Source organism: Aricia agestis, chromosome 11 (genome assembly GCF_905147365.1).
Source record: "Aricia agestis chromosome 11, ilAriAges1.1, whole genome shotgun sequence".
Classification (NCBI taxonomy): domain Eukaryota; kingdom Metazoa; phylum Arthropoda; class Insecta; order Lepidoptera; family Lycaenidae; genus Aricia; species Aricia agestis.
This window is the reverse complement of record NC_056416.1, coordinates 10,012,384-10,026,297: the sequence shown is the minus strand read 5'-3', so window position 1 is coordinate 10,026,297 and position 13,914 is coordinate 10,012,384.

The following is a 13,914-nucleotide window of genomic DNA, read 5'->3' as shown; positions in this document are numbered from 1 at the left end:
TGAACCCCACGAGATTTATCAAAATAATGTACTAAGTATTGTACACAATGTCAACAGAAAACTTCGCGATGGTATATGTCTATCTCTTATGGATATCCCACAAAAACATTTTTTGATATTTACTTTTAATACATTGTATTAAAAGTAAATATCAAATCAATATCAATTAAATACTTTAAATACATTGCTGATTTAATATCTAGATTTATATGGCCTTTTACAGCATATGATTTAAATGAATATTTTCGAAGATATTACAGATTAAAAAATTGCGGGACGTAGCTTTTGCGGCGGTACCGGCTATTAATGCGGGCCAAGGGTAGTAATGAATATAAATCAAAACTACTGAATCGATTTTAATCATTTTTTCAGTGAGTGTCATAGGCTATATTAATATAAGTATTTATACCCGTGCGAAGCCGGGGCGGGTCGCTAGTAGTTAAATAAAAATCAGACACGTGCAAGTTGGACACGCGCACGACAATTAGTTTTTTTGTATGGGAATGTTATTATTAATATTATTAATTTTATTTAAATTTTATTGTTAATATTAAATATGTTGTGAATATTTAATATGTGTACGTGTATATTATGCTTAGTATGAACCTATTGTTATGACGGCAACAGAAATACACAATCTGTGAAAATTTCAGAAGTCTAGCTATAGCGGTTCTTGAGATAAAGCCTAGATACGGACAGACAGACATCGAAGTCTTAGTAATAGTGTCCCTTATCCCTTGGCGTACGAACCCTAAAAAATAATTTCTGTATTAAGTCAACACTCAACTAATAACTGGAGGCTTTTATTCAAATGGAAACTTTTTTCTTTATTTCCCGCAATTTACGGAAAAACATACTTACCTACTTTAATCAGACCAAAGTCTGTCCGCCGCGCAAAGCGTAGTCGTTACTTAAGATCTTTTTAAGTATTCTAAACTGTAAAGTCCGCTTAAACGGCAGCCAAAAAAGGAATTAACTTCACTAATGAATATTCATACTGCCACTTTAATTTACACAAAGTGACAGAGTGATTTTAAATGTGTTACAATTCATTATGTATAAGATTTGATTAACCACGTAATTGTTTGGTGGAGAATAGATTTGTTATTCTAGTAGGCTCTATTGCATATTTTTTTCTAATAACCGCCTTTGAAGTTTACACTGAAAGTTCTATTCTCAAAAAGTTTGGATATTTTTGTTTCAGATTAAATAAGTATGTTTTTAAAATGTAAATATTATTGTGCTTAAAATATTTTTAGCACAACGAATGCGGGCGGATATTGTACTAAGTTTTAAGATAAACAAAGGAATCTCATCATAAGGGCTCATTTTGACCTTTTTGTTACGTTTGGGTCCGTTGTGTCATAGAACTTTTTAAATTTTCCATTTCGTAGCTGAAAAATGGAATCAGGCTTAAAAGTACTTTAGTTCAAAGTTCAAAAGTTCAAAAAATTTATTTGCAACCAAGTACATATATAAATTAACATATTACATTGACGAAATATACAACTTATGCCTTTATATTTCTTCCAGAGATATTTTGTTATGAAACGGAATAATTAATAAGGATAACTAATTTCGAGTTTCTAATATTATATTATGTGCTAGCAGTAGGTAGTAATGTGTCACATACCCATAAGATGTTTTTTTAGACAATAAAACTCGAATTATCAGATTTCAGTTATAGACAAGGTGAAAACTATCAAGTCCACTAGACTCTGTTTAAGTCTACCAGTCTAGACTGAAACAAAGAATATTTTTACACTAGAGAATTTAAAGTACTTAGCTTTTTGTGTAGACAAAACATGAAAGGTAATTTAATATGACCCCTGTTTCAGTATAATAATATAAGCATTAATTTTCGGAGAGTCCCCTTTAGATTTTTGTATTCAAGTCTCGCGAGGGCGCACGGATTTATTTTTCAATACTTTCACTTTGAAACGTTATTTTGCCGGAAACGGTGTAACAAATAACAATATAGCATCTACCGTCACCTTGTATCTAATTTACTAATCCCACCAAAAGCATTTCTTGTAAAATGTTGCCGAGGCGACCACATAAGGTTTACCCTGTGAAAAAGATATCAGATCTCATGTAGAGTCAAGCTTCTGAATCTACACGGCCTAACTTCAACAAATTCTACATATCAGTAATTCGTAAATATGTATGGCTTCGCCGTTTCGCTACTGTCATGAAGCTGTTGCGAATATTTGGTTTCTGGTGAAGTTGGTAACGAAACACCCGAGCCATACATATTTACTGATATGTACAATTTGTTTAAGTTGATATCTGATATCTTTTTCACAGGGTAAACCTACTTATTAATAGGTTTTTTAGTTAACTACTGTCTACAGTCCCGTGTAAACTCCTATGTCCTAATACATAAAATTTGTGAAAGTCTCATATAGACCTCCACCCCCTATTTTAGGGGATGGGGGTCGAAGGTTAATTAATTTTTTTGTTGGTTGTATACTAAACTAAGATACCATATTTCAGATTTCTAGCACTTCACGAAGTAGTCAAACATTTTGATGATCTTCAATGTGTCAGTGAGTCAGTGACGAAATGGGTGTATTTTAGATATCAATAAAATCTAAAGTATTAGAGCTATTCAATTGACTATGTAGTTAGATACGTAAAATAGATAATTATGATTGAATGTAGATTTCAAGTTAGGATGACGAACAAAACACTTTCGTGCCTACTGCCTACAAAGGAAGCGGGAGCGCCACTTAGCATGGCTGCGACATCGCGATCGTAGCAAAGCTACGACGGTTTAAAAACTCTTTCGTAGCTACAAGGGTAGCGCCGCGTAGCACGGCTACGACAGCCAAGACTCTGTCGTAGCTACAAGGGTAGCGCCGCGTAGCACGACTACGATATCATAGCAAAGCTACGACAGCCAAGACTCTGTCGTAGCTACAAGGGTAGCGCCGCGTAGCACGGCTACGATATCGTAGCAAGGCTACGACAGCCAAGACTCTGTCGTAGCTACAAGGGTAGCGCCGCGTAGCACGGCTACGATATCATAGCAAAGCTACGACAGCCAAGACTCTGTCGTAGCTACAAGGGTAGCGCCGCGTAGCACGACTACGATATCGTAGCAAGGCTATGACAGCCAAGACTCTGTCGTAGCTACAAGGGTAGCGCCGCGTAGCACGACTACGATATCATAGCAAGGCTACGACAGCCAAGACTCTGTCGTAGCTACAAGGGTAGCGCCGCGTAGCACGGCTACGATATCGTAGCAAGGCTACGACAGCCAAGACTCTGTCGTAGCTACAAGGGTAGCGCCGCGTAGCACGGCTACGATATCGTAGCAAGGCTACGACAGCCAAGACTCTGTCGTAGCTACAAGGGTAGCGCCGCGTAGCACGGCTACGATATCATAGCAAAGCTACGACAGCCAAGACTCTGTCGTAGCTACAAGGGTAGCGCCGCGTAGCACGACTACGATATCGTAGCAAGGCTACGACAGCCAAGACTCTGTCGTAGCTACAAGGGTAGCGCCGCGTAGCACGACTACGATATCATAGCAAAGCTACGACAGCCAAGACTCTGTCGTAGCTACAAGGGTAGCGCCGCGTAGCACGGCTACGATATCGTAGCAAGGCTACGACAGCCAAGACTCTGTCGTAGCTACAAGGGTAGCGCCGCGTAGCACGGCTACGATATCATAGCAAAGCTACGACAGCCAAGACTCTGTCGTAGCTACAAGGGTAGCGCCGCGTAGCACGGCTACGATATCGTAGCAAGGCTATGACAGCCAAGACTCTGTCGTAGCTACAAGGGTAGCGCCGCGTAGCACGACTACGATATCATAGCAAAGCTACGACAGCCAAGACTCTGTCGTAGCTACAAGGGTAGCGCCGCGTAGCACGGCTACGATATCGTAGCAAGGCTACGACAGCCAAGACTCTGTCGTAGCTACAAGGGTAGCGCCGCGTAGCACGGCTACGATATCGTAGCAAGGCTACGACAGCCAAGACTCTGTCGTAGCTACAAGGGTAGCGCCGCGTAGCACGGCTACGATATCATAGCAAAGCTACGACAGCCAAGACTCTGTCGTAGCTACAAGGGTAGCGCCGCGTAGCACGACTACGATATCGTAGCAAGGCTATGACAGCCAAGACTCTGTCGTAGCTACAAGGGTAGCGCCGCGTAGCACGACTACGATATCATAGCAAAGCTACGACAGCCAAGACTCTGTCGTAGCTACAAGGGTAGCGCCGCGTAGCACGGCTACGATATCGTAGCAAGGCTACGACAGCCAAGACTCTGTCGTAGCTACAAGGGTAGCGCCGCGTAGCACGGCTACGATATCATAGCAAAGCTACGACAGCCAAGACTCTGTCGTAGCTACAAGGGTAGCGCCGCGTAGCACGACTACGATATCGTAGCAAGGCTATGACAGCCAAGACTCTGTCGTAGCTACAAGGGTAGCGCCGCGTAGCACGACTACGATATCATAGCAAAGCTACGACAGCCAAGACTCTGTCGTAGCTACAAGGGTAGCGCCGCGTAGCACGGCTACGATATCGTAGCAAGGCTACGACAGCCAAGACTCTGTCGTAGCTACAAGGGTAGCGCCGCGTAGCACGACTACGATATCGTAGCAAGGCTATGACAGCCAAGACTCTGTCGTAGCTACAAGGGTAGCGCCGCGTAGCACGACTACGATATCATAGCAAAGCTACGACAGCCAAGACTCTGTCGTAGCTACAAGGGTAGCGCCGCGTAGCACGACTACGATATCGTAGCAAAGCTACGACAGCCAAGACTCTGTCGTAGCTACAAGGGTAGCGCCGCGTAGCACGACTACGATATCATAGCAAAGCTACGACAGCCAAGACTCTGTCGTAGCTACAAGGGTAGCGCCGCGTAGCACGACTACGATATCGTAGCAAGGCTATGACAGCCAAGACTCTGTCGTAGCTACAAGGGTAGCGCCGCGTAGCACGACTACGATATCATAGCAAAGCTACGACAGCCAAGACTCTGTCGTAGCTACAAGGGTAGCGCCGCGTAGCACGGCTACGATATCGTAGCAAGGCTACGACAGCCAAGACTCTGTCGTAGCTACAAGGGTAGCGCCGCGTAGCACGGCTACGATATCATAGCAAAGCTACGACAGCCAAGACTCTGTCGTAGCTACAAGGGTAGCGCCGCGTAGCACGACTACGATATCGTAGCAAGGCTATGACAGCCAAGACTCTGTCGTAGCTACAAGGGTAGCGCCGCGTAGCACGACTACGATATCATAGCAAAGCTACGACAGCCAAGACTCTGTCGTAGCTACAAGGGTAGCGCCGCGTAGCACGGCTACGATATCGTAGCAAGGCTACGACAGCCAAGACTCTGTCGTAGCTACAAGGGTAGCGCCGCGTAGCACGGCTACGATATCGTAGCAAGGCTATGACAGCCAAGACTCTGTCGTAGCTACAAGGGTAGCGCCGCGTAGCACGGCTACGATATCGTAGCAAAGCTACGACAGCCAAGACTCTGTCGTAGCTACAAGGGTAGCGCCGCGTAGCACGACTACGATATCGTAGCAAGGCTATGACAGCCAAGACTCTGTCGTAGCTACAAGGGTAGCGCCGCGTAGCACGACTACGATATCATAGCAAAGCTACGACAGCCAAGACTCTGTCGTAGCTACAAGGGTAGCGCCGCGTAGCACGGCTACGATATCGTAGCAAGGCTACGACAGCCAAGACTCTGTCGTAGCTACAAGGGTAGCGCCGCGTAGCACGGCTACGATATCATAGCAAAGCTACGACAGCCAAGACTCTGTCGTAGCTACAAGGGTAGCGCCGCGTAGCACGACTACGATATCGTAGCAAGGCTATGACAGCCAAGACTCTGTCGTAGCTACAAGGGTAGCGCCGCGTAGCACGACTACGATATCATAGCAAAGCTACGACAGCCAAGACTCTGTCGTAGCTACAAGGGTAGCGCCGCGTAGCACGGCTACGATATCGTAGCAAGGCTACGACAGCCAAGACTCTGTCGTAGCTACAAGGGTAGCGCCGCGTAGCACGACTACGATATCGTAGCAAGGCTATGACAGCCAAGACTCTGTCGTAGCTACAAGGGTAGCGCCGCGTAGCACGACTACGATATCATAGCAAAGCTACGACAGCCAAGACTCTGTCGTAGCTACAAGGGTAGCGCCGCGTAGCACGACTACGATATCGTAGCAAGGCTATGACAGCCAAGACTCTGTCGTAGCTACAAGGGTAGCGCCGCGTAGCACGACTACGATATCATAGCAAAGCTACGACAGCCAAGACTCTGTCGTAGCTACAAGGGTAGCGCCGCGTAGCACGGCTACGATATCGTAGCAAGGCTACGACAGCCAAGACTCTGTCGTAGCTACAAGGGTAGCGCCGCGTAGCACGGCTACGATATCGTAGCAAGGCTATGACAGCCAAGACTCTGTCGTAGCCACAAGGGTAGCGCCGCGTAGCACGGCTACGATATCGTAGCAAGGCTATGACAGCCAAGACTCTGTCGTAGCTACAAGGGTAGCGCCGCGTAGCACGGCTACGATATCGTAGCAAGGCTACGACAGCCAAGACTCTGTCGTAGCTACAAGGGTAGCGCCGCGTAGCACGACTACGATATCATAGCAAAGCTACGACAGCCAAGACTCTGTCGTAGCTACAAGGGTAGCGCCGCGTAGCACGGCTACGATATCGTAGCAAGGCTACGACAGCCAAGACTCTGTCGTAGCTACAAGGGTAGCGCCGCGTAGCACGGCTACGATATCATAGCAAAGCTACGACAGCCAAGACTCTGTCGTAGCTACAAGGGTAGCGCCGCGTAGCACGACTACGATATCGTAGCAAGGCTATGACAGCCAAGACTCTGTCGTAGCTACAAGGGTAGCGCCGCGTAGCACGGCTACGATATCATAGCAAAGCTACGACAGCCAAGACTCTGTCGTAGCTACAAGGGTAGCGCCGCGTAGCACGGCTACGATATCGTAGCAAGGCTATGACAGCCAAGACTCTGTCGTAGCTACAAGGGTAGCGCCGCGTAGCACGACTACGATATCATAGCAAAGCTACGACAGCCAAGACTCTGTCGTAGCTACAAGGGTAGCGCCGCGTAGCACGGCTACGATATCGTAGCAAGGCTACGACAGCCAAGACTCTGTCGTAGCTACAAGGGTAGCGCCGCGTAGCACGGCTACGATATCATAGCAAAGCTACGACAGCCAAGACTCTGTCGTAGCTACAAGGGTAGCGCCGCGTAGCACGACTACGATATCGTAGCAAGGCTATGACAGCCAAGACTCTGTCGTAGCTACAAGGGTAGCGCCGCGTAGCACGACTACGATATCATAGCAAAGCTACGACAGCCAAGACTCTGTCGTAGCTACAAGGGTAGCGCCGCGTAGCACGGCTACGATATCGTAGCAAGGCTACGACAGCCAAGACTCTGTCGTAGCTACAAGGGTAGCGCCGCGTAGCACGACTACGATATCGTAGCAAGGCTATGACAGCCAAGACTCTGTCGTAGCTACAAGGGTAGCGCCGCGTAGCACGACTACGATATCATAGCAAAGCTACGACAGCCAAGACTCTGTCGTAGCTACAAGGGTAGCGCCGCGTAGCACGACTACGATATCGTAGCAAGGCTACGACAGCCAAGACTCTGTCGTAGCTACAAGGGTAGCGCCGCGTAGCACGACTACGATATCATAGCAAAGCTACGACAGCCAAGACTCTGTCGTAGCTACAAGGGTAGCGCCGCGTAGCACGGCTACGATATCGTAGCAAGGCTACGACAGCCAAGACTCTGTCGTAGCTACAAGGGTAGCGCCGCGTAGCACGGCTACGATATCGTAGCAAGGCTATGACAGCCAAGACTCTGTCGTAGCCACAAGGGTAGCGCCGCGTAGCACGGCTACGATATCGTAGCAAGGCTATGACAGCCAAGACTCTGTCGTAGCTACAAGGGTAGCGCCGCGTAGCACGGCTACGATATCGTAGCAAGGCTACGACAGCCAAGACTCTGTCGTAGCTACAAGGGTAGCGCCGCGTAGCACGACTACGATATCGTAGCAAGGCTATGACAGCCAAGACTCTGTCGTAGCTACAAGGGTAGCGCCGCGTAGCACGGCTACGATATCGTAGCAAGGCTACGACAGCCAAGACTCTGTCGTAGCTACAAGGGTAGCGCCGCGTAGCACGACTACGATATCATAGCAAAGCTACGACAGCCAAGACTCTGTCGTAGCTACAAGGGTAGCGCCGCGTAGCACGGCTACGATATCGTAGCAAGGCTACGACAGCCAAGACTCTGTCGTAGCTACAAGGGTAGCGCCGCGTAGCACGGCTACGATATCATAGCAAAGCTACGACAGCCAAGACTCTGTCGTAGCTACAAGGGTAGCGCCGCGTAGCACGGCTACGATATCGTAGCAAGGCTACGACAGCCAAGACTCTGTCGTAGCTACAAGGGTAGCGCCGCGTAGCACGACTACGATATCGTAGCAAGGCTACGACAGCCAAGACTCTGTCGTAGCTACAAGGGTAGCGCCGCGTAGCACGACTACGATATCATAGCAAAGCTACGACAGCCAAGACTCTGTCGTAGCTACAAGGGTAGCGCCGCGTAGCACGACTACGATATCGTAGCAAGGCTACGACAGCCAAGACTCTGTCGTAGCTACAAGGGTAGCGCCGCGTAGCACGGCTACGATATCATAGCAAAGCTACGACAGCCAAGACTCTGTCGTAGCTACAAGGGTAGCGCCGCGTAGCACGGCTACGATATCGTAGCAAGGCTATGACAGCCAAGACTCTGTCGTAGCTACAAGGGTAGCGCCGCGTAGCACGACTACGATATCATAGCAAAGCTACGACAGCCAAGACTCTGTCGTAGCTACAAGGGTAGCGCCGCGTAGCACGGCTACGATATCGTAGCAAGGCTACGACAGCCAAGACTCTGTCGTAGCTACAAGGGTAGCGCCGCGTAGCACGGCTACGATATCATAGCAAAGCTACGACAGCCAAGACTCTGTCGTAGCTACAAGGGTAGCGCCGCGTAGCACGGCTACGATATCGTAGCAAGGCTACGACAGCCAAGACTCTGTCGTAGCTACAAGGGTAGCGCCGCGTAGCACGACTACGATATCATAGCAAAGCTACGACAGCCAAGACTCTGTCGTAGCTACAAGGGTAGCGCCGCGTAGCACGGCTACGATATCGTAGCAAGGCTACGACAGCCAAGACTCTGTCGTAGCTACAAGGGTAGCGCCGCGTAGCACGGCTACGATATCGTAGCAAAGCTACGACAGCCAAGACTCTGTCGTAGCTACAAGGGTAGCGCCGCGTAGCACGGCTACGATATCGTAGCAAGGCTATGACAGCCAAGACTCTGTCGTAGCTACAAGGGTAGCGCCGCGTAGCACGACTACGATATCGTAGCAAGGCTATGACAGCCAAGACTCTGTCGTAGCTACAAGGGTAGCGCCGCGTAGCACGACTACGATATCATAGCAAAGCTACGACAGCCAAGACTCTGTCGTAGCTACAAGGGTAGCGCCGCGTAGCACGGCTACGATATCGTAGCAAGGCTACGACAGCCAAGACTCTGTCGTAGCTACAAGGGTAGCGCCGCGTAGCACGGCTACGATATCATAGCAAAGCTACGACAGCCAAGACTCTGTCGTAGCTACAAGGGTAGCGCCGCGTAGCACGGCTACGATATCGTAGCAAGGCTATGACAGCCAAGACTCTGTCGTAGCTACAAGGGTAGCGCCGCGTAGCACGGCTACGATATCGTAGCAAGGCTATGACAGCCAAGACTCTGTCGTAGCTACAAGGGTAGCGCCGCGTAGCACGGCTACGATATCGTAGCAAGGCTATGACAGCCAAGACTCTGTCGTAGCTACAAGGGTAGCGCCGCGTAGCACGGCTACGATATCGTAGCAAGGCTATGACAGCCAAGACTCTGTCGTAGCTACAAGGGTAGCGCCGCGTAGCACGGCTACGATATCGTAGCAAGGCTATGACAGCCAAGACTCTGTCGTAGCTACAAGGGTAGCGCCGCGTAGCACGGCTACGATATCGTAGCAAGGCTACGACAGCCAAGACTCTGTCGTAGCTACAAGGGTAGCGCCGCGTAGCACGACTACGATATCATAGCAAAGCTACGACAGCCAAGACTCTGTCGTAGCTACAAGGGTAGCGCCGCGTAGCACGACTACGATATCGTAGCAAGGCTACGACAGCCAAGACTCTGTCGTAGCTACAAGGGTAGCGCCGCGTAGCACGGCTACGATATCATAGCAAAGCTACGACAGCCAAGACTCTGTCGTAGCTACAAGGGTAGCGCCGCGTAGCACGGCTACGATATCGTAGCAAGGCTACGACAGCCAAGACTCTGTCGTAGCTACAAGGGTAGCGCCGCGTAGCACGGCTACGATATCATAGCAAAGCTACGACAGCCAAGACTCTGTCGTAGCTACAAGGGTAGCGCCGCGTAGCACGGCTACGATATCGTAGCAAGGCTACGACAGCCAAGACTCTGTCGTAGCTACAAGGGTAGCGCCGCGTAGCACGACTACGATATCGTAGCAAGGCTATGACAGCCAAGACTCTGTCGTAGCTACAAGGGTAGCGCCGCGTAGCACGACTACGATATCATAGCAAAGCTACGACAGCCAAGACTCTGTCGTAGCTACAAGGGTAGCGCCGCGTAGCACGGCTACGATATCGTAGCAAGGCTACGACAGCCAAGACTCTGTCGTAGCTACAAGGGTAGCGCCGCGTAGCACGGCTACGATATCGTAGCAAGGCTACGACAGCCAAGACTCTGTCGTAGCTACAAGGGTAGCGCCGCGTAGCACGGCTACGATATCGTAGCAAGGCTATGACAGCCAAGACTCTGTCGTAGCTACAAGGGTAGCGCCGCGTAGCACGGCTACGATATCGTAGCAAGGCTATGACAGCCAAGACTCTGTCGTAGCTACAAGGGTAGCGCCGCGTAGCACGGCTACGATATCGTAGCAAGGCTATGACAGCCAAGACTCTGTCGTAGCTACAAGGGTAGCGCCGCGTAGCACGGCTACGATATCGTAGCAAGGCTATGACAGCCAAGACTCTGTCGTAGCTACAAGGGTAGCGCCGCGTAGCACGGCTACGATATCGTAGCAAGGCTACGACAGCCAAGACTCTGTCGTAGCTACAAGGGTAGCGCCGCGTAGCACGGCTACGATATCGTAGCAAGGCTACGACAGCCAAGACTCTGTCGTAGCTACAAGGGTAGCGCCGCGTAGCACGACTACGATATCGTAGCAAAGCTACGACAGCCAAGACTCTGTCGTAGCTACAAGGGTAGCGCCGCGTAGCACGGCTACGATATCGTAGCAAGGCTACGACAGCCAAGACTCTGTCGTAGCTACAAGGGTAGCGCCGCGTAGCACGGCTACGATATCATAGCAAAGCTACGACAGCCAAGACTCTGTCGTAGCTACAAGGGTAGCGCCGCGTAGCACGGCTACGATATCGTAGCAAGGCTATGACAGCCAAGACTCTGTCGTAGCTACAAGGGTAGCGCCGCGTAGCACGGCTACGATATCGTAGCAAGGCTATGACAGCCAAGACTCTGTCGTAGCTACAAGGGTAGCGCCGCGTAGCACGGCTACGATATCGTAGCAAGGCTATGACAGCCAAGACTCTGTCGTAGCTACAAGGGTAGCGCCGCGTAGCACGACTACGATATCGTAGCAAGGCTATGACAGCCAAGACTCTGTCGTAGCTACAAGGGTAGCGCCGCGTAGCACGGCTACGATATCGTAGCAAGGCTATGACAGCCAAGACTCTGTCGTAGCCACAAGGGTAGCGCCGCGTAGCACGGCTACGATATCGTAGCAAGGCTACGACAGCCAAGACTCTGTCGTAGCTACAAGGGTAGCGCCGCGTAGCACGACTACGATATCATAGCAAGGCTACGACAGCCAAGACTCTGTCGTAGCTACAAGGGTAGCGCCGCGTAGCACGGCTACGATATCGTAGCAAGGCTACGACAGCCAAGACTCTGTCGTAGCTACAAGGGTAGCGCCGCGTAGCACGGCTACGATATCATAGCAAAGCTACGACAGCCAAGACTCTGTCGTAGCTACAAGGGTAGCGCCGCGTAGCACGGCTACGATATCGTAGCAAGGCTATGACAGCCAAGACTCTGTCGTAGCTACAAGGGTAGCGCCGCGTAGCACGGCTACGATATCGTAGCAAGGCTATGACAGCCAAGACTCTGTCGTAGCTACAAGGGTAGCGCCGCGTAGCACGGCTACGATATCGTAGCAAGGCTATGACAGCCAAGACTCTGTCGTAGCTACAAGGGTAGCGCCGCGTAGCACGGCTACGATATCGTAGCAAGGCTATGACAGCCAAGACTCTGTCGTAGCTACAAGGGTAGCGCCGCGTAGCACGGCTACGATATCGTAGCAAGGCTATGACAGCCAAGACTCTGTCGTAGCTACAAGGGTAGCGCCGCGTAGCACGGCTACGATATCGTAGCAAGGCTATGACAGCCAAGACTCTGTCGTAGCTACAAGGGTAGCGCCGCGTAGCACGGCTACGATATCGTAGCAAGGCTACGACAGCCAAGACTCTGTCGTAGCTACAAGGGTAGCGCCGCGTAGCACGGCTACGATATCATAGCAAAGCTACGACAGCCAAGACTCTGTCGTAGCTACAAGGGTAGCGCCGCGTAGCACGGCTACGATATCGTAGCAAGGCTACGACAGCCAAGACTCTGTCGTAGCTACAAGGGTAGCGCCGCGTAGCACGACTACGATATCGTAGCAAGGCTATGACAGCCAAGACTCTGTCGTAGCTACAAGGGTAGCGCCGCGTAGCACGACTACGATATCATAGCAAAGCTACGACAGCCAAGACTCTGTCGTAGCTACAAGGGTAGCGCCGCGTAGCACGGCTACGATATCGTAGCAAGGCTACGACAGCCAAGACTCTGTCGTAGCTACAAGGGTAGCGCCGCGTAGCACGGCTACGATATCATAGCAAGGCTACGACAGCCAAGACTCTGTCGTAGCTACAAGGGTAGCGCCGCGTAGCACGGCTACGATATCGTAGCAAGGCTATGACAGCCAAGACTCTGTCGTAGCTACAAGGGTAGCGCCGCGTAGCACGACTACGATATCATAGCAAAGCTACGACAGCCAAGACTCTGTCGTAGCTACAAGGGTAGCGCCGCGTAGCACGGCTACGATATCGTAGCAAGGCTACGACAGCCAAGACTCTGTCGTAGCTACAAGGGTAGCGCCGCGTAGCACGGCTACGATATCATAGCAAAGCTACGACAGCCAAGACTCTGTCGTAGCTACAAGGGTAGCGCCGCGTAGCACGGCTACGATATCGTAGCAAGGCTACGACAGCCAAGACTCTGTCGTAGCTACAAGGGTAGCGCCGCGTAGCACGACTACGATATCGTAGCAAGGCTATGACAGCCAAGACTCTGTCGTAGCTACAAGGGTAGCGCCGCGTAGCACGGCTACGATATCATAGCAAAGCTACGACAGCCAAGACTCTGTCGTAGCTACAAGGGTAGCGCCGCGTAGCACGGCTACGATATCGTAGCAAGGCTACGACAGCCAAGACTCTGTCGTAGCTACAAGGGTAGCGCCGCGTAGCACGGCTACGATATCGTAGCAAGGCTACGACAGCCAAGACTCTGTCGTAGCTACAAGGGTAGCGCCGCGTAGCACGGCTACGATATCGTAGCAAGGCTATGACAGCCAAGACTCTGTCGTAGCTACAAGGGTAGCGCCGCGTAGCACGGCTACGATATCGTAGCAAGGCTATGACAGCCAAGACTCTGTCGTAGCTACAAGGGTAGCGCCGCGTAGCACGGCTACGATATCGTAGCAAGGCTATG